At 39.4% G+C, this 22,740-nt stretch overlaps 1 long non-coding RNA gene across 1 annotated transcript in view; it reads right to left on the bottom strand.

Annotated features, from left to right (window-relative positions):
* Positions 1-8,200: 8,200 nt before the first annotated feature.
* LOC131995960 (uncharacterized) overlaps positions 8,201-22,740 on the bottom strand; it is a 33,462-nt gene continuing 18,922 nt past the window's right edge. Inside the window, exon 3 of the long non-coding RNA XR_009397714.1 lies at positions 8,201-8,214. This is a non-coding gene — a long non-coding RNA (uncharacterized LOC131995960). The remainder of the gene's footprint in view (positions 8,215-22,740) is intronic.

Below are 22,740 nucleotides of genomic sequence, written 5' to 3'. Positions count from 1 at the left end.
TATATCTAAATCTGAACCGCTATCCATGAAAATCACCAGTAATGTCGAGAGTCACTAGAAAATCCTTTCTCCCAAATTTCGAGAGAATCGGGTAACAAATGACCATTTTATTGCATTATTACTGCAAATCGGACGAACATATATATGGGAGCTATATCCAAATCTGAACCGATTTTAATAAAATTCACCTGTAATGTCAGAATTCATAAAAAATTCCTTCCTGCCAAATTTCGAGAAAATCAGTTAACAAATGATCATTTTATTGCAGTATTACTGCAAATCCGACGAACATATATATTGGAGCTATATCCAAATCTGAACTAGGTCGAAAACCAAGCCATACCAAATGTAAAGACAATCGGATAAAAATTGCGACCTGTAGTTTGTACACAAATTAACATGGACAGGCGGACAGACAGACATAGCTAAATCGGATCACAAAATGATTCTGAGTCGATCGGTATACTTATCAATGGGTCTATCTCTCTTCCTTCCCTGTACCACAGTAGTGGTGTAGGGTATAATAATTAACCTAAGTGCAATTTAACGGTGTCTTTTCATGCCTCACCACCTTATTTGGGGCATGCTTTAAATGATAAACGTCTGGTGGTTAAACTCCCAGCCACTTACCCATGGAATGAAACCGCCATAGTTTTGGCGCGGTTTTTTTTAGACACGTGTCTGTTCCACAAAACAGTGGCTTACTCACCTTAATCTCTTAACCATTTAATTATGACAAGTGTCTGGTGGCAGGCACCAATAAGCGAGCAAGCAAGGTGCATGTCATGCATTTCAGCCACCATGCCACCATGGATTGCACTGCAATTGCTACCAAATGGCAGGTTGCATTCCTTCCTTTTCCATATTTCCCCTTGCGGCATGCCTTGGCGTAGATAATGTACCTGTTGAGCTAATTGTCAACTGGGCCAGGCCGCGTTTATCACTAAGAACGGAGAACACTGCTGCATGTGCCCTAATGGTGACTAAAGGGCGCGCAATTGTCTGCCCTTTTGCAGACAACCTTATCTCGACATCGACATTTGTGTTTTCCATGACCGACACAACGAGGGGCTGTTGTTTTCCCATCGTTTTTTCACTTTTAATTATGTGACATATACAGTCAGTTAAGTAACAAAGCCATTCTTTCATTCATTCCCCCTTTTGAGCACTTAGATCAATGGTTTACAATGTAATAATGAATGAATTCTTCCCTATGTTGTTTGGGGATTCGTTTGCCTAAAGGTGGCAAGCGCATGCGCATATGCTCAGTGAAGGCAAGCACATGTTCGCCGCTGCTCAAGTTTTATTGCCTGACATTTGACACTAATTGAAATGTATAATAATTTTCATAACCAACATAAATTATGGGGAAATTAACTTTGCTTGAGGGCAAGTATTTTTTGCCACACTTATGAGGGCATTCAGAGAGGGAAAAAGAGGTCACATAAAATTTTGACAAAATATTAATAAAATCTCAATATTCCAATATTTTTTATAAAAATACATAGAAATTATATTTGAATTTGTTTGCCTGTTAAGGCGAGGATATTTTTTCTGCTGATGTTCGTTCATTTCTCTTTCGAGATGAGTTCTATGATCGAAATTTTCTATGCAATGGAAAATGATTTGGTTTGGTGTTTCAACCCCTTGGAAAGGAAGGCCGTCATCAGAAATCTTTAGGTGTAAGGGACTTCAAATTGCATATTTTTACAGAAATTAAACTGTGATAAATCTCCTATTATAAAGGGTGATTTTTTTGAGGTTAGGATTTTCATGCATTAGTATTTGACAGATCACGTGGGATTTCAGACATGGTGTCAAAGAGAAAGATGCTCAGTATGCTTTGACATTTCATCATGAATAGACTTACTAACGAGCAACGCTTGCAAATCATTGAATTTTATTACCAAAATCAGTGTTCGGTTCGAAATGTGTTCATTCACCGTAAAATCCTAACCTCAAAAAAATCATCCTTTATAACAAGTAAAAGCGTGTAAGTCAAATTCTTTTTACGGCATCTCTTCTTAGGCAACAAAAGGATAACTTGTTGCAACAAAAGGATAACTTGATATCGCCCTATTAGGGCGATATCAAGTTATGGGGGCTCAAGAAGTAAAGTAGAGAGAAGTAAAGTAGAGAGACCAAGAAGTAAAGTAGAGAGACCGATTCAGACCATAGTAAACACGTATGTTGGTGGTCATGAGAGGATCCGTCGTACAAAATTTCAGACAAATCGGATAATAATTGCGACCTCTGGAGGCTCAAGAAGTCAAGATCCCAGATCGGCACAAATGTTGGAAATCATGACAAAACAAATCGCCCACAATTTCAGCCACAGCGGATAGGAATTGCGCCCTCTAGAAGCTCAAGAAATCAAAACCCCGGATCGGTTTATATGATAGCTATATAAAGTTATGAACCGATTTGATCCATTCTAAGCACAGTTGTTAGAAATCATAACAAAACACGTCATACAAAATTTCAGTCAAGTCGGATAAGTATTGCGCGCTCTAGTGGCTCAAGAAGTCAAGATGCAAGATCGGTTTATATGGCAGCTGAATCAAAACATAGACCGATATGGCCCATTTACAATCCCAACCGACCTACACTAATAAGAAGTGTTTTTGCAAAATTTTAAGCGGCTGGCTTTACTCCTTCAAAAGTTAGCGTGCTTTCGACAGACAGACGGACGTGCTTTCGACAGACAAATGAAAGCAATTTAGGAGTAGATTAGGAAAATAACATTAAAATTTTTTTTTTTAAATTTCTAGGTGGCGCTTGACCTCCTTAAAACATCAAAATAGGTTATGGGACCCATCATGACAATATGGGACTCAATTGAAAGGTATTTGAGAGTAGAAAAGGAATCTAGTTTTGGGGCCATGTATTTGTGGGTAAGCCCCAAGGCACCCCCTTAATTGAATTTATTTCCCGAACATATCAAAATGGGGCTCAAATAAAAGGGTTTTGAAGAACGAATTTAATACCTATTTTTGGGACAAAGCCCCGTCCATACCGTACATATTTATCGACCATAACAATTTTGGGCTTAAATGAAAGGTATTTGGTCTGAGGTACGATCTTACCCCTAAAAAGCACTCCCAGTCAAATGGATATATAGACCAATCACGACAATATAGGGTTAAACAAGATTTATTTACCGACTATGGTAATATGAGGCTCATGTTAAAAGTATTTGAAAGTATAGGACGTAGCGTATAATTACTTTAAAGGCCAAGAGTCTGGGTGGCCCTTTCACTCCCTCAATCTGGGAGTCCAAAGAAGGGTATAAAGGAGTAGAGCAAAAATTTGCCCTTGACCATTTCATTAAAGAACGGGGGAAAACTTCTCACATATCAATGAGTGCTGTCACAGTTACGTTACGATTCGCATCATCTTCATTCAAGAATTATTGTCCTATGATGCCACCAGCTCATAAACCGCACCAAACTATGACATTTTCTGGATGCATTGGTAGCGTGCGTGAGCTGTTGAAACCAGTGTTGCCAAAAAGATAATAGCTAAAAAATCACCCTTTACATATACCGATCTCCCGATTTAAGTTCGCAGGCTCATTAAAGTTGCATTTTTTAATCGATGAATTTGGTAAAGGGTGATTTTTTTGAGGTTAGGATTTTCATGCATTAGTATTTGACAGATCACGTGGGATTTCAGACATGGTGTCAAAGAGAAAGATGCTCAGTATGCTTTGACATTTCATCATGAATAGACTTACTAAAGAGCAACGTTTGCAAATCATTGAATTTTATTACCAAAATCAGTGTTCGGTTCGAAATGTGTTTCGCGCTTTACGTCCGATTTATGGTCTACATAATCGACCAAGTGAGCAAACAATTAATGCGATTGTGATCAAGTTTCGCACTCAGTTTACTTTATTGGACATTAAACCAACCACACGAATGCGTACAGTGCGTACAGAAGAGAATATTGCGTCTGTTTCTGAGAGTGTTGCTGAAGACCGTGAAATGTCGATTCGCCGCCGTTCGCAGCAATTGGGTTTGTGTTATTCGACCACATGGAAGATTTTACGCAAAGATCTTGGTGTAAAACCGTATAAAATACAGCTCGTGCAAGAACTGAAGCCGAACGATCTGCCACAACGTCGAATTTTCAGTGAATGGGCCCTAGAAAAGTTGGCAGAAAATCCGCTTTTTTATCGACAAATTTTGTTCAGCGATGAGGCTCATTTCTGGTTGAATGGCTACGTAAATAAGCAAAATTGCCGCATTTGGAGTGAAGAGCAACCAGAAGCCGTTCAAGAACTGCCCATGCATCCCGAAAAATGCACTGTTTGGTGTGGTTTGTACGCTGGTGGAATCATTGGACCGTATTTTTTCAAAGATGCTGTTGGACGCAACGTTACGGTGAATGGCGATCGCTATCGTTCGATGCTAACAAACTTTTTGTTGCCAAAAATGGAAGAACTGAACTTGGTTGACATGTGGTTTCAACAAGATGGCGCTACATGCCACACAGCTCGCGATTCTATGGCCATTTTGAGGGAAAACTTCGGAGAACAATTCATCTCAAGAAATGGACCGGTAAGTTGGCCACCAAGATCATGCGATTTGACGCCTTTAGACTATTTTTTGTGGGGCTACGTCAAGTCTAAAATCTACAGAAATAAGCCAGCAACTATTCCAGCTTTGGAAGACAACATTTCCGAAGAAATTCGGGCTATTCCGGCCGAAATGCTCGAAAAAGTTGCCCAAAATTGGACTTTCCGAATGAACCACCTAAGACGCAGCCGCGGTCAACATTTAAATGAAATTATCTTCAAAAAGTAAATGTCATGGACCAATCTAACGTTTCAAATAAAGAACCGATGAGATTTTGCAAATTTTATGCGTTTTTTTTTTTTAAAAAGTTATCAAGCTCTTAACAAATCACTCTTTACAACGAGTTGTGTTAGACTCTTACATAGCCTTCCTTCCTAAATTTAGAAATAGCTACGTTGGGTTCATTAATGATGATGCATTTTTCATGGTATTATGACGGAATGTGGTTAAAAACTTACATAGGTCGTTGGTATCTAAAGCTCGGCCCGGCCTAACTTAATACCTTTTTACTTGTTAGTTTAAAAACCATGCAAAGATCTTGACAAATAGGATCCATATGATGAAGGGTATACAAGATTCGGCACGGCCAAACTTAGTACGTATTTTGCATGCAATGAGAAGAAGACGATTTCTCTGTAGTTGCCACATACGGTATGATGAAGTAAATAGTAGCTGGGGTCAACCGGTATCCGTTCTCTTATCTAGATAGTACAAACGTATCGCCTAATGCATTAAATAGTTCTGCTGGTTACACATCGGCTCCTGCTGCCTTGTTGTTATATCCTTCACCACTACTATGGTACAGGGTATTGTAACTTAGAGTATTTGTTTGTAAAACCCAGAAGGAAGAGAGATAGACCCATTAATACGTATACCGATCGACTCAGAATCACTTTGTGATTCGATTTAGCTATGTCTGTCCGTATGCCTGTCTATCCGTCTGTCCATGTTTATTTGTGTACAAAGTACAGGTCGCAGTTTCCATCCGATCGTCTTAAAAATTGGTACAGGCATGTTTTTCGGTCTAGAGACGAAGCCTATTGAAAAATCGGTTCAGATTTGGATATAGCTCCCGTATATATGTTCGTCCGATTTGCAGCAATAATGCCAATAAATTGTCATTTGTTAACCGATTCTCACGAATTTCAGCAGGAGGGATTTTCTCTTGACTCTCGACATTACTGGTGAATTTCATAGAAATCGGTTCAGATTTAGATATAGCTGCCATTTATGTATATCAGCCGATGTAGAGCCACTGCAAGCTCATTCATTGACCAATCTTGAAAAATTTTTGTACAACGCTTTTCTCGTCAACTACCACAATATCTGAGAAGTTTGCTCCAAGTTGGTTCAGATTTAGATATAGCTCCCATATATATGTTAGTCCGATTTTGAGAAATATTGCAATAAAGTGCTCATTTGTTAACCGATTCTCTCGATATTTGGCAGGAGGGATTTTCTTATGCCTTCCGACATTACTGGTGAATTTCATAGAAATCGGCCCAGATTTAGATATAGCTGCCATTAATGTATATCGCCCGATTTTCACCCTACTCATAACATTCAGCGAGTAGTAAAATCAGCTACCCCAGAAAAAAAAATAATACAAAATTTTCTTCAAAAAAATTTTGACGCAATAATCGATGAAAGAAAATTTTTGATAATTAAAAATACCCCAGAAAAACATAAAAAAATTTACAATATTTTCTTAAACAAATTTTTGACAAATTTTCTATAAAAAAAAGATTTTTGAAAAATTTTTTTAAGAACAAATTTTTAACAAAATTTTGCCAGCAGATATTTCTTTCTTTTTTTACTAATGTCATGTTCGAAACAGCGGTCATATACTCCCTCTCCTTTTCCTCCTAGCTTCTTTTGTTTCATTTCACTCACATAAAATTCGATTGAGGAAAATATGCATAGGGGGCCATTAGCATAGTGCCACAAAAGAAAAATACCATACTCATGAACAATACAAAGTGATATGCTAGAAAAAATATGGCTGGCTATGATAATCCTTTTCACTTTGGTCTCTTTGTTGGTTGGCATTAAACAATTTTAATCCCTTAGCAAATTTATGGGAAAACATCACTCATAATTTCGTCAACATTGTTTACACATGTGGGACTAACCGCAGCCTTGCTCTTGTTGTGCCATGAGGTCTGCACCTCTTATAATCAGTCACATGTGAATTTAAATCAATCTGCAGCACTTGGTAAACGGCTCTCTTTAGGACGAGTGGTATAATGAATTGGTCACTTCAGTTGTAACACCTCGAAATTTTGAACAAAGACGTAATTAATTTATTTTTTTATGGTCGTTACACTTTAACTAGAACTGGCTATAGCCAGTCTGTATCTCTGATATACACTTGAAATTTTGCAATAGAAGTACCAGCATTACCGTTGGAAATTTTCAAATACTCGGTATGGAAATACTCGGTGAATGGAAATTTTCCAACGAGAGGAGCGGGAGGAATAGTCCCTCACGCGTCTTGGCTACTGATGAGAGGTGCGAGAACGGTCTGTACGATCGGTGCTAGTGTCCTTTTCAAGTTTAAGTAATAGTGTTCAGATAGGCTGACGACAGTTGTAAGGTAATCGACTCCAGGCAGATCCAAATTCTTCAGCATCAGCGTAAAGATTCTGTTTGAAACCAGACTTGGCACTACGAATGACATTCGTAGCCTTGTGCATGGTTGTTGTTTTTGTAGCAGTGTGTTGTACACTGAAAGACTCCATTGGGCCAATGCGGTACGTGCAACTGGCTGCCATGGGATTGCACGGTTATTTATGATGGCTTTCCAGCAGCATGGAGATCACAGATATACGAATGGCTCCCCTTCTAGCCTTTTCACTCTCGGGTCAATAAATTGACGTTTATCTAAAGAAAATACCTCATAAGGATCGCCAGCATTTTTTATTTAAAAAAATGTTTTCCAAGCAACCAAATAAAAAACGAACCAAAACAAAAATCAGCTGTTTTTCTGCCAATTTTCAAAGGAAGTCGCTCGCGTACTTCTGCTTGCAAATTTTTTAAAGAGAGTAAATGGGTCTTACTCTCCTGCAAATGTTTACTGGAAAAATACGCGAACAGACCTATTTATATGCGATTTGTTGGACGACAAACAATAGATAATCGCTACATAGTTGTATTTTTGAACAAGTGGCACAAACAGATTTATATGCGATTTGTTGGACGACAAACAATAGATAATTGCTACATAGTTGTATTTTTGAACAAGTGGGACAAACAGATGGAAAAGTGGCGCAAAAATGTTAAAAGTATGGCATTTAGTATCAAAATAATAAAGTGGCACACAAGTGGCATCGTCCAAAAAGAGTATCAATTTTGATACTAAAGTGGCACAACGGTAACGCTTAGTACTACCTATTCATGTAGGCCGATTGGCCGAATAAAGACATGACCCATATTCTTCGATTTTTCGAAGACATTGCTTAACTCCTAATTCTTATTCGAATTGTTTGAAAGCGATGTGGGATATCCAAAAATCGACTTTTCCTTACTTAAGATTTCTCTTCCATTTTTTGTTTATCTTATTGTCAAAATATTGCCTTCTTAATGATGAATGGGATTAAAATTTTTCAATATTTACATACCCATTTAAAATGCACTGAAAAAGATTAAATGGTAAAATTATTATTTTAATATAAAAATCAGATTTTTGTATTCAAGATTTAAAAAAAAAGATTTTTTTTAATTAATATTAAAGCAAATAAAGCGTCCCCCTGATTTGATTCTTGATATTTATCAACTTCTGGCCAACGCCACTATTGCCACATCCCATTCTCTAGGAAATGGGATTGTTTTTTTAAAATCACATTATATATCACACCTTGGTCACGATAATTTGCCAACATTTCAACACATTTGTGTTTTGTGTCGCGCGAACATAAATGACCCATAAATAGAGGCGATACAATGGCCATTAGTGTCGAATTGAGGAGGCTAACGTTCACCTCTGGCTACAATAAAACTGAAGGCCTTTTCAACACCAAATGGACAGCAAGTGAATAAAGCAACGCTAATTATATCCCACTCCGTTCCCCCGGTCTTTTGCCCGGCAATTTTCTTCTTTTAATTTTTGTTCTCATCAAGTGTCACTCTGATGGTTCCTTTCATCGGCTGATGGCAATGGTGCTCGTTGACTACGAATTATGATATGATTATGATAATTACTTTCCTTCGAGATAGTAGTCGTATAGGGAAATGCTTGGACATTTTTTGTTAAGCATCTCACCACTTTTTTCTGATGAAATAAGACAATAACCGACCTTTTGTTACAATATGGCACAGTGGTTTGTAAGGAGATCAAGAAGTTGGAATAAACCGGCGGAAGTAAGAGAAGGAAGTTTATTTCTTGGAAATAAGGAAAAGAGGCTTCGTGAAGGCAGATCGATAGCTTTACGTCTTTAATGATGAATGAGCACCTCTCTCTCCTTTCGTCAATTGGTGTGATAAATGAAGTTTCCAACAACCGGCTAATTCGGATAAGAACTGCTCCTCACCACCAGGACGCAGAGGTTAGCATGCCCCGGCGTGAACATCAACAACATTTTCAGCGGTGGTAATTCCCTCATTAATGCTGGCTACATTTGTAAGGCATACTGCCATGTTAAATTTTCTCTACCAAGTGGTGTCGCTATGCGGCACGCCGTTCGTACACGGCATGAAAAAGGAGACGCATTATCATTCAGCTTAAACTTTTATTGGACTGCACTCATTGATATGAGAGAAGCATCCACTGTTCCTTAATGGAATGTTCATGGAAAATTTATTAAATTTAATAATACCTGCTCCTCATAATTCTCTCCATTGACTGACCATCAGACTTCATTATCTCTTAACGCCCGGTGTATATCAATCACAAGAAGCCGATTAGGACGGCTTCCGAGAATACACCAGTCGCTGCTTAGTGGGCCAACGCATCCCTCAAATGTGCCTGTTGCTGCCGCTCGTTGTATACTAGTCGGTCGAATACTTCAGCTGTGGCCCATATTTAGAGATGGGCGATGGGTAAATACCCACAAGGTATTAACCCGTTAAATTGGGTATATACCCGGGTATTTACCCATTTATACCCAAAAGCTGGGTATTTATAATTTTGAAGATACCATGGGTATTCGATCTCCAGACGTAAAATCTTGAGGCAATAAATTGGTAATTTTTTATCCGATTTCGATGAGATTTGAACATTGAGTTCTGGAAGACCCCTATTCATTTCTGTGAAGTGCGGTTCTGATCAGGCTATATTTGGATAAAGCTACCCTTAGACCGACCACTCGATCTCCCGATATAGGGTATTGAGGCCATAAAAGAGCCATTTATTACCCGAATTTGATGAAATGTGGCACAATGGGTTCTGGTAGACCCCTACCCATTCCTGTCAAATGTGGTATAGATCGGATCATATTTGGATATAGCTGCCATATATACCGATCTCCTTATATAGTAAAAAAACTGCATCACTGCAAGTATTAACTGAGGTCTCAACCAGAACGTTTCACGTGGCTCTTGACTTATCCAAGGCTTTTCATACGGCTAGCCATTGTGTGGGGACCAATCGTTAGTGGTTTTTAGAGATAAGAAATCAAAGCTTCACCCAACCAGGGGTAACGAAGTTTCCCAAAGGTAGAGTGATGTATCCAGCACTGTTTAATCACGGGTTATTTAAAAAAGGGTAGTGTTAGTAAATTTTCCGTAGAGAAAGGTAGTTTTAGTAGGTCTTCCTTAGAGAAAGGGTAGTTAAAGTAAATCTTCCCTAAAGAAATGGTAGTTTTAGTTCCTTTTTTCAAGAGGAGGGTAACTTTAGGAAAAGAATAGTTTTAGTACCATTTCCTAAGGAAAGAATACTTTTAGTACCATTCTCTAGAGAAATAATAGTTTTAGTACTTTATCCCAGGGAAAGAATAGTTTTAACACTTTTCCCCGGGGAAAGGTTAGTTCAGTAAATTTTTCCTAGGGAAAGATTACTTTTAGTATCTTTTCCTCAGGGATAAGGTAGTTTTAGTACGTTTTCCCTAGGGAAAGGATAGTTTTAGAACCATTTTCATAGGAATACGTTAGTAAAGGGTGATTTTTTTGAGGTTAGGATTTTCATGCATTAGTATTTGACAGATCACGTGGGATTTCAGACATGGTGTCAAAGAGAAAGATGCTCAGCATGCTTTGACATTTCATCATGAATAGACTTACTAACGAGCAACGCTTGCAAATCATTGAATTTTATTACCAAAATCAGTGTTCGGTTCGAAATGTGTTCAAATTTTGACAAATTTTGTTCAGCGATGAGGCTCATTTCTGGTTGAATGGCTACGTAAATAAGCAAAATTGCCGCATTTGCAGTGAAGAGCAACCAGAAGCCGTTCAAGAACTGCCCATGCATCCCGAAAAATGCACTGTTTGGTGTGGTTTGTACGCTGGTGGAATCATTGGACCGTATTTTTTCAAAGATGCTGTTGGACGCAACGTTACGGTGAATGAACACATTTCGAACCGAACACTGATTTTGGTAATAAAATTCAATGATTTGCAAGCGTTGCTCGTTAGTAAGTCTATTCATGATGAAATGTCAAAGCATACTGAGCATCTTTCTCTTTGACACCATGTCTGAAATCCCACGTGATCTGTCAAATACTAATGCATGAAAATCCTAACCTCAAAAAAATCACCTTTTATTAATATCATTTCCTAGGACAATAATAGTTTTTGTAGTATTCCCTGGGAAAAGCATAGTTTTAGTACTTTTTAGAACGAAAAGTTTTAGTACTTTTCCCTAGGTAAAAAATAGTTGCAGTACTTTTCCCTATGGAAAGAATAGTTGTTGTAACTTTTGTCTAGGGAAAATGTAGTTTTAACACCTTTTTTAGGGAAAGGATAGTTTAAGCACTTTTTTCTTAGAGAAAGGGTAGTTTTAGCACATTTTCCTAGAAAAAGGGTAGTTTTAGTACATTTTCCCAGTAAAAATGTAGATTTAGTACCATTTTCTGAGAAAATGGTAGTTTTACTTCCTTTTTCTAGAAAAACGATTTCACGATGTCCGTGTGTCTGTCCGTCTATCCGTCTGTCCGTACGTCTGTTGTAATCACGCTAGAGCCTTTAAAAATTGAGATATTGAGCTGCAATTGGACATGGATACGTATTTTTGATGCACCCTGGTAAGTTCTTGAACGGGCCAAATCGGACCATATTTGGATATATCTGCTATATAGACCGAATTTCCGGTAAAGAGCCTGAAGCCTATAAAAGCTGTATACCCGATTTCACTGAAATTTAAAACAGAGGGTTATCTTAAGCCTCCTGATATCTGACTTAAATATGAATCAAATCGGACTATATTTAGGTATAGCTGCCGTTAGACCGATCCCCAGATAAAGGGTCTAAAGCCCATAAAATCTTTTTTTTTACTGATTTCGCTGAAATTTTAAACATTGAGTAGTTTTACGCCTTTTAACATAGGACCGATTAAGGGTCTGAAGCTCACAAAAATTTTATTTATTATTGAAGTTTTTTATCCATTTAGTCCATTATTTCGCTGAAATTTGAAGCAGTGAGTAGTTCTAAGCCTCTTAACATTCAACCCAAATTTGGTTCAGATCTGACTATATTTAGATATAGCTGCCATATAGACCGATCTCCCGATAAAGGATCTGAAGCCCATAAAAGCTTTATTTATTACCCGATTTCGTTGAAATTTGAAACGGTGAGTTATTTTAAGCCTTCCAACATTCGACCTATATATGGTACAGATCACATATATTTAGATATAGCTGTCATATGGACCGATCTGCCGATAAGGGGTCTGAAGTCCATACAAGCTTTATTTATTGCCCGATTTCGTTGAAATTTGAAACAATTAATTTTTTTAAACCTGTCTAAGCCTTTTAACATCCGACCTAAATATGGTTCAGATCGATCTATTGGGTTGCCCAAAAAGTAATTGCGGATTTTTCATATAGTCGGCGTTGACAAATTTTTTCAACGGCTTGTGACCCTGTAATTGCATTCTTTCTTCTGTCAGTTATCAGCTGTTACTTTTAGCTTGCTTTAGAAAAAAAGTGCGCGAAATTTTGTTTACATTTGTTTGTTGGGCGTCAATTTTAATATGGAGCTATGGAGCTTACTGTCAACAATTGGACAAATTGAATACAGCCATCAAGGAGAAGCGACCAGAATTGGTCAATCGTAAAGGTGTTATATTCCACCAGGACAGCGCTAGACCGCACACATCTTTGGTCACTCGCCAAAAACTGAGTGAGCTTGGCTGGGAACTTTTGATGCATCCACCATATAGTCCTGACCTTGCACCATCAGACTACCATTTATTTCGATCTTTGCAGAACTCCTTAAATGGTAAAACTTTCGGCAATGATGAGGCTATAAAATCGCACTTGGTTCAGTTTTTTGCAGATAAAGGCCAGAAGTTCTATGAGCGTGGAATACTAAATTTGCCAGGAAGATGGCAAAAGGTTATCGAACAAAATGGCAATTATATATTTGATTAAATTTCATTCAAAGTTTTATTAAAAATGCATTTACTTTCTTTTAAAAAATGCGCAATTACTTTTTAGGCAACCCAATAGTAAATCGCCCTTGCCCTGCCGATAAGGGTTCTGAATCCCATAAAAGATTAATTTTTTACCTGATTCTGCTGAAATTTGAAACGGTGAGTTGTTTTTAGCCTCTTCCGCCTCAAATATGGGTCAGATCAGACTATATAGATATAGCTGTCATATAGAGCAATCTTCCAATTTAGGGTCTTAATCCCATAAAAAGCAGATTTATTGTTTGAAAATGTGACTTGTATATGAGTTCTCGGGACCTGCATAAGATATGATCAAGACTAGTCCCTATTAAGATATAACTACGGATATAGTAGTGGAGTTATAATAAAATAGGATGATTATTATATCCTGGTTTAATTTGGTCCAGATCGGTCCAGATTTGGTTATAGGTGTCAAATATAAAACGATCTCTCGATTTAAAGTCTTGGCCGTATAAAAGCGTATTTATTATCCGATTTCGTTGAAATTTGACGTGAAAATGACTTTAGATAGGCTTTTCGACATCCGTGTCCTATATGGTTCAGATCGGTTTATATTTGGATATAGCTGCCAAAAAAAACAATATTTTGTGTTGTTGAACAGTGACTTATTTTTATTAGACCACTCAATGTCCGTGCCGAATTTGGGTTCATAAGTTATCCAATATTCACCGGATTGTGCCGAAAGGGGATTTACCTATATACCAGATGTGGTTGGTACCCAAAGTTCGGCCCGGCCGAACTTAATACCTTTTTACTTGGTATATATTTCCAAAGTTTATTGTTTTTATTCTTGAGTATCGCTCCTCGGCAAAGTCTAAAAAAGGCCCCTACTATAGCAAAAACCTGAATCGGCAGCAATCATAGATATGAGAGAAGTTGCTCGTTGCTCCGTATTCTGCATTAATAAAAGCTGTTTCATATGTCAACTGTTAGTAATGCATTAAACGTGTAAAAATTTAAGGCAGCCATGCCAGGTCCCCTCAGCGTCCCTTGACACTCTTAAAAATTGCTATCGCTAAGGTATGGCTGCAACTTGCACACGACCAAACACCAATCACCCACAATGAAATTGTTATTAATTATCATCCGGCGGGTGTAAGCCTTCGTTTCCTTCTGTGCAACACGAAAAACACACATGGCCATACCAATCAATAAATTCCACACACTCTCACACAACAAGCACATGCACAACGGCCATTTCCCCAAACCAAATAAGAGAGAAAAAAACTTCATTTGTGAAAACATCCTCACACTTTTCTATCAATTTATTTTCCATAAATTCCATTGACAATTAACATTTAATTTTTTTACAGCGAAATTATTTATGCCTGCCATAAATTTCCCACATTGGCCCCGGAACGACAGCCACAGCCAACTGTAACATAGTGTCATGGAAAGCTATAACAATTTACCAAAAATTTCATCTAAGGCGACAGTCAGCAGGACAGACATTCTTTCGCTCATTCGCTGGTTCATTTGCTTTGGACTGATCATAGAAGAAGGCATTCATCTTACTCCTCCTGCATGATGGCATACCAAAGAGTGAAACGAATGAAATACAAGCTAAAAACAGGCAGTCGGACTGCTGTTAGCGGCCAACATTTGAGCACACACTACCTGGGGTGGGAAGGAAGATGGCAAGGAAAAATAGACCAAATGTACAATTTTTAACAAACACACGACACATGGACTTAATAGGCCATTAGCAGATAAAGACGTGTGACAACATCAAAATTCATGACACCAACATTACACCAATGGCAACACGAACGCTACAACTCAATGAAAATGCAATCGACGAAAAAAGACAAAAAACAACAAAACACGAATTTTGTTTGAAAAAAATATAAAAACATCGTGTTAAGCAACAAGTTTTTTAGGAAATAACAACTAGACTGAATTTTGTGTATAAAACCTTTAAAATAAAACCAGCATGGGTTAGATTGGAGCTAAACAAGTGCTTGATTGCATTATCTAAGGTTCCAAAAATTTGTATGAAACTTCTGATGAAATTCTATCCAAAACTTCTAAGAAATTTTCTCTTAAGAAAAAATCTACGAAATTTTCTCCATAGCCAAATTCCTATTGAAGCAAAAAAAAAATGCAATAAAACATTCTCAAAAGGCAAAATTTCCACTTAATTTTTCTCTAAAGACAACATTTCTAAAAAATTATCCCTAAAGACGCTAAACAGAAGAAAGGCGGACATACCGCACCACTATCCCGTCTTTGCCAGAAAAGGAAGTGGAAACTGCGGAGGACATAGACATAAGGGTCAAGCGGAGCACGAAGGCTCTGAATGACTCGCTTGTGTCAGTATGCCTTAGAGCCAAACCAAAGTGCAAACTGTGACCGCCATGGTGGACCCCAGAACTGGTTGATCAAAGGAAGGTCTGCCGAAAACTCCTCAACGGGGCGAGCTAAAAAAGGCTCAGAACAAGTATTGGGTGGAGTTCTGCAGCTCCGTGGAGGATACATCTGAGGACTCTAGGCTAAGGAAGATCCCATCCTCGAGATCTATTACCGACGTTAACCTTCTTTCTTTCTTTAATTGGCTATAATAGAACATTTGTCCCATTAACCGAACGTAGAATAACCAAGCTGCACGATTTACTGCTCTCCTTTTATAATCTCTGACACCGAGGTTCTCGTCACCACTTGGTCTTTCTAACGGGTTTTTGGCCATCCCGTAGAGATGGATGGCCAAACGCCTAACTGAGGAACGTGTATTGGGAATTTTCATCCTGCAGAGTCTTATTAACTTTGCAGGGATACCTAACTCAGACATGGCTTGAAATACCTTTGAACCTTTGATTATCTACAGAAAGCGGCTTGTAGTCAACAAAGAGATAGTAGGTGTTGATTTTTGCTTCTCTGATCTTTTCCAGAATTTGGCGCAGAGTGAATATTTGATCTAGGATGGATTTACCAGGTCTAAAGCCGCATTGATTAGGCCCAACTATCTCATTGGTTTTAGATTTTAATCTTTCACACAGTTCGCTCGAGAGTATCTTGTATGCGATGTAGAGGAGACTTATTCCTCCGTAGTTGGCACTTTCCATCTTGTCTCCTTTCTTGTGTACGGCACATTGTATGCTGAGGTTTCAATCATCGGGTATGCGTTCTTCAAGCCAGATTGCGCACACAAGCTGATGCATACGCCATAAAAGCGTGTCGCCTCCGGTCTTTAATAGTTCAGCGGGTAACACGTCGGCTCCTGCTTCCTTGTTATTCTTCAGTCGGGTCACTGCTACTTGTACCTCATTCTGACTAGGAGTTAAACATTCTATACCATCATCCGGGATTGGTTCTGCGGTATTCTCTTCGCCGCTAACGTCGGACACTAGCAGTTGGATAAAATGTTCTTTCTATATCCTCTCCTCTGTGTCAGTTACCAGATTTCCCTTTTTGTCTCTGCAGGAGGATGTGCCTGCACCAAAGCCATCGATTTCATTCTGAATCCTGTACATATCAATTCGCTCACACTCAAGTCTTTTCATTTCCTTCTGCTTTCTGCGGAATAGACATTTCTCCTCTCTCCTTTTCTCCCGATAACTCTCCTTCATCTGGCGCGTTGCTACCGATTACAGGAGTGCTGTACATGCCACAGTCTTGGCTTCTGTAGCATCTCGATACTCTTGATCGTACCATGGGTTTCTTGGGGGAAGTTTCCGGTACCCAAATACGTATTTCGCGGTAGTTTTCATGGTGTGGTAAATGAATTGCCACTACTGGACAGGGAGTGCATTCTTCAAGCAAATGGTTCAGCCGAGTGGTGTATGCCGTTGCCACCTGCCGATGTCTAGCTTCCATGCAGTGTCAGATCGCATTAAAATCTCCCAGAACGAGCGGGAGAGCGTTCATATCCTCTCTCTGGGCGCTCGTAGAAAATACCCTTGTCTATTCGTCCTTATCTTCAGTCGGGGCATGGGCGCCAATAAAGCTGATGTTGAAGAAATTGGCCTTTATGCGGATTGTGGCTAGCCCCTGCCCACCGGAGTAAACCTAGAGCCAACGCGTTTCAGTCTCCGACTAACCACAAATCCACAAACAAATTCATGCCTCGTTTCATGGCAGCTACAATATATAGCGTCATACCTAGGTGTTGTTGTGGAGCCATTCCTGATCCAACACACTTCCTGTAGGACAGTAATGTCTGTCCTGTACTTCTCATATACATCCACCAAAACGTACACTTCACCCTCTCCATAAAAAGTGTTAACATGCCAGGTGCAGATACACAAGGTGCAGATACACACGTTTGCGGGGGTCATCCACCTAGCGGAATCCGTTTTTATTCATCTTCGTTTCTTTTTTTGTTTCAAAGTAATTTCTTTTAGTTTTCCGAGTGATGGGCTACTACCAGACGACCTAACCTATCTTTCCATCGTTCTAAATGTGAACTCCTACTCCGACAGCCTGGCAGGACGCACAGACCTATAAGCCTAAAGACCTATAAGCCTTACGTGCTTTCTACTCAAAACCATGGAACGTATTGTGGATACCATGCTAAAGAGTAACACATCCAGCGAACTGTTCAAATACAAACAGCATGCCTATGTCAAGGGAAGGTCGGTGGATACATCCCTGCACGAGTGTGTGCATAAAATAGAAGAATCCTTCGATACCAAAACGTACACACTGGCGGTATGCATAGACATAGAGGGGATTTTTAGACTGGATGAACCATATGTTAAGGAATAGGTCAAATGTGTCCCATGATATAAATATAAGAGAAAAAGTGGCACAAGGCACGCCACAGGGGGGCATTTTATCGTCTCTCCTCTGCTACGCAAACGATGCTAAAATACTTATATGGGATAAAGATCTGAACCAGCTATGCAGAAGGGCCGAAAGGGTTTTGCATATGGCATATGACTGGGCTAGACCCAGAGGTCTCAATGTTAACCCAGAGAAGACTGAAATATGCCTGTTCACGAGGAAAACGAAGCCAATTTGACGCACCACGTTTACTCACTAAAACGATTTCGATATGTGACAAGGTCAAATACGTAGGTGTGATAATGGACAGGAAACTGAATTGGAAGTGTCGCATTCAGGAGCGTACTGAGAAGGCTCACCGATGTTGGGCACTATGTAGACGGACCGTAGGCTCAAAATGAGGATAGTGCACTGGAGCGCGAGGCGTAAGTAAGTATTGGTCTAACTTACTTTCGCCTCAGTAGTTTGGTGGACTGTGATGGAGAAAAAGTGCAATGTTAGGATTACAAGTTCAGAGAACATGTTGTCTTGGCACCGGCGGAGCGACGAGGACCACTCCTACAAGGCAATGGAAACCATTCTAGATGTCTGACCCGCAGATATACATATTAAGTGTAAGGTAGCCATTGCGGCTATGAGACTTAAGGCGATGGGAGAATGGACAGGGGATAGGAGCAAATCATACATCGCGGTTTACAGTCTTGGACTGACGGAATCCTAGTATTGCCATCTGGAAGATCAGGGACTGAGATCTGTTTTAGACTGTCTGACCATATCACGGTCCAGCAGGCGGATATCTTGACGATCACGGAATGCGTAAGTTGGTGTGGTGTAAACACGATAACGTCCAGTGTGAACATCTTTACGGCTGTCAGGTCAAGTAACAACCCGGACGGTAAGGTCACGAACAGCGGAGTAACTGGGAATGCGAGAGCAGACGATTTGGCAGTGAAGGCCAGAGAACTGCCGTCAATAAACTTGTAAACCCGAAGCCTTTCGGTCGACGTAGTCCGAGTGATGGACGTGGGCGGCGAATGCGTATGTAACCCTCTGGAATAGCGAAACGGTCGGTAGAACGGCGAAAATCCTATGGGGAGGTCCAGATCGTTAGAAGACAAGGACAAAACAGGACACATAGGACTACGAGCTCACTTACGTAAAGAGTTTTCTTTTTTAGTATTTGGAGCGCACAGCAAGCCGATTACCTGCTTAGGTGTATGTCCATAGTAGCATTGGACGGACTAATATCCGCACCCATTTTTCAACCTAACCTAATTTAGCATTTTAACCTAAAACAAGAAAAGCGTCCTAAGTTCGCACGGGCCGAATCTTATATACCCTCCACCATCGCATTTGTCAAGTACTTTGAATGACTTTTTCAAATATATAGGAGTCAAGTTATTGATCGATATGGACCGCACTTTTCTGACTGTTAGAAGTCATGGAAAAATAACCTCCTCTAGGATTTCAAACAAATCTAGTAATAATTGCGCCCTCCAGAGGCTCAGAAAATCAAATTGGGAGATCGGTTTAGATGGCAGCTATATCAGGATATAAACCGATTTAGACCTTACTAAGTACAGTAGTTGGAAGTCATATCAAAACAAACCTGCCAAATCTCAGCCAATTTTGATAAGAATTTCGCCATATAGAGGCTCACGAAGTCAAATCCGAACATCGGTTTATATGGCGGCTACGTCAGGCAAATGTTAGCATGTCCGTCTATGACGCTGAACGCTTGGGTTCGAATCATGGCAAGACCATCATAAATTTTTTTTTCTGTGGTAGTTATCCCTCCCTAATGCTGGCGACATTTGTGAGGTACCAAAAAGGTGTTGGACTGCGGCACGCCTTTCGGACTCGCCCATAAAAGGAGGCCCCCATCATTAAGCATAAAACTTGTATCGGACAGCACACATTGATATGTGAGTTAATTTGCCCCTGTTCCTTAATGGAATGTTCATGGGCAAATTTGCATTTTGCATAACAAAACGACACGTGCAAAATTTTAACCAAATTGGATGATCGGGAGATCTGTATATATGGCAGATATATCAGGATATGGACTGATTTAAAACATACATGGCACAGTTGATCATAGCCATACCAAAACGATATGTGCAAAATTTCAGCCAAATGGGATAAGAATTGCGCCATCTAGAAACTCAAGAGATCTAATCGGAAGTCGGTATATATGGCAGCTATATCAAGTTACCGATTTGAACCATACTCGACGAAGTTATACCAAAACACCACGTGCTAAATTTCAAAAAATTTCCAAATCTCATAATAATTGCGCCCTCTAGAAGCTTAAGAATTCAAGACCTAGGATCGGAATATATGGCAGCTACATCTAAACATGGACCGACATACACTAAAAGGAAGTGTTTGCACAAAATTTCAGGCGCCTGGCTTTACTACTTCGAAAGTTAGTGTGCTTTCCACAGACAGACGGACGGACGGACAGTCGGACGGACGGACAGTCGGACGGACGGACGGACAGACCGACGGACGGACGGACAGACCGACGGACGGACGGACAGACCGACGGACGGAAGGACAGACCGACGGACGGACGGACAGACCCACGGACGGACGGACAGACCGACGGACGGACGGACAGACCGACGGACAGACCGACGGACAGACAGTCGGACGGACAGACAGTCGGACGGACAGACAGTCGGACGGACAGACAGTCGGACGGACAGACGGACGGACGGACATTGCTAGATCGACTTAAAATGCCATGACGATCAAGAATATATATACTTTATGAAGTCTCATAAAGTGTAAGGTATATAAAATTCTTATCGCTGATGTCTCCTCCTTGGATCCAGGGCGACCATTCTCTTTTAACACTCTTTTGTTGACACTTTTCTGCGGAATTTATGAATAAACGACATCTACTTTGAGCTACTCTGAAATAAGAGAATTTTCCAATCACTTTCTTCCCTATTGCTGTCTAAATAACCCAGTATATCTGTGCACTACTCATTGCTTCTCCGAAACTTTTAGTTCGCCCATTTAATACCGGTGGTAGACCCCATGTGATTTTTTCGTAAACATTTGCCAACACTTTTATGTGCTTTAAATGGAAAACATAAATTTATGATATTTTTTTTTTGTACACACAGCAAATAAAAAAGACTAATTGTATCACTAAATGCCTAAAACGAAAAGTTTTGCGATTTGATTTGTAAGATACGAGTATGGCGTTGGTCGGTACTCGGGTGTGCGTTTTCTGTTTTCATCAACCATTCAGAGGCAACATTTTGTGGTTGCGTTGGTTTCTTTGCACTTTTCGTTGATGGACCTTTGAATGGCGGAATGGTGTTGGTTGCTTGGCGGCTCAAAATGTTGGTATTGTATGTCACGTCTGGTTGTAAGCGAAAGGGAGAAGGGCAAATGGGGTAGCTGCTGGCCCCGGCTGGCATCACTTTCAAGTTGGATGCCAACAACAGCCGTTGGAAATTTGTCAAAGTTATAAAAATGTTTTAACAAATCCATTCAATTCACACGAACATATGCTCTCGCATACACTTAAATTTAAATGTATGCATACATGCATATGGGACATTACATAGAAACGGGAAAACAAAGTTAGTTAACCCCCATCTAATATGGTGGCAAGTATAGAAAATACTTATGCACCTTATATGAACCACCTTACGGCTGAATGGATTCTAATGAAATTGGCATCAATCGAAAGATATTTTTCCAGAGAAGCGACCAATATATATGAAAAATAATTTTTCTTGAAGAAAAGCCATGAAAATGAGCAATTAATTTTCAATCAAATAAGAAGACGCATAAACACAGAAAATTGTTGTTGGGTTTTTGTTAAAGCATTTCGTTATGGGTGTGAATGCATAGCCATAGGTGGGAGTATTAGTGTTGAGAGTAAGAGAAAGAAATGGTGAGAGAAAAAGAGTATCACTATTTAGGTGACGGTGTTGTGGGAGTGAGATATGCGTGGACCTACTCTACATGTTGATCAGCTAATTTCTAAAGACTCGGCTTTGTGTGGCATTTGCATTTTTGTTGTTTGTACTCGTATGCATGTATATCTCGTATGTATGTATATCTCGTATGAATGTATATCTATTGGGAGCCTACACAACAAGACAAAAAATTACATAAAGGGTGATTTTTTTGAGGTTAGGATTTTCATGCATTAGTATTTGACAGATCACGTGGGATTTCAGACATGGTGTCAAAGAGAAAGATTCTCAGTATGCTTTGACATTTCATCATGAATAGACTTACTAACGAGCAACGCTTGCAAATCATTGAATTTTATTACCAAAATCAGTGTTCGGTTCGAAATACTGGTCGTATGCAGTAGATGGGCGGGAGGCACTTATATTAATAAACGGCCAAGGGTTTTATAAAGGCAATTTTGTTGTACATATTACGACCAAACGGCTGAATGGATTTTAATGAAATTGACATCAATCGAAAGATATTTTTCCAGAGATATTTTTCCTTGAAGAAAAGCCATGAAAATGAGCAATTTTCAATAAAAGAAAAAGAAGCATATCCACAGCCTATATTTATTGGATTTTTTCCTAATGCATTCGTTATGTGTGTGATGCAAAGCCATCGATGGGAGTATTAGTGGTGAGAGTATGAGAAACAAATGGTACGAGAAAAAGAGTATCACTATTAAGGTGAGGATGTTGTGGGAGTGAGAAGTGCATGGCCCTACTCGGCATGTTGGTCAGCCAATTTCTAAAGACTAGACTTTGTATGGCATTCGCAATTTTGTTGTTGTTTGTACTCGTATGTATGTATATCTCGTATGTATGTATATCTATTGGGAGCCTACACAACAAGACAAACAATTTTGTAACTATTGGGTTGCCCAAA

Source organism: Stomoxys calcitrans, chromosome 3 (genome assembly GCF_963082655.1).
Source record: "Stomoxys calcitrans chromosome 3, idStoCalc2.1, whole genome shotgun sequence".
In the NCBI taxonomy this organism is placed as follows: Eukaryota; Metazoa; Arthropoda; class Insecta; order Diptera; family Muscidae; genus Stomoxys; species Stomoxys calcitrans.
This window is presented reverse-complemented; position numbering and strand designations above follow the sequence as displayed.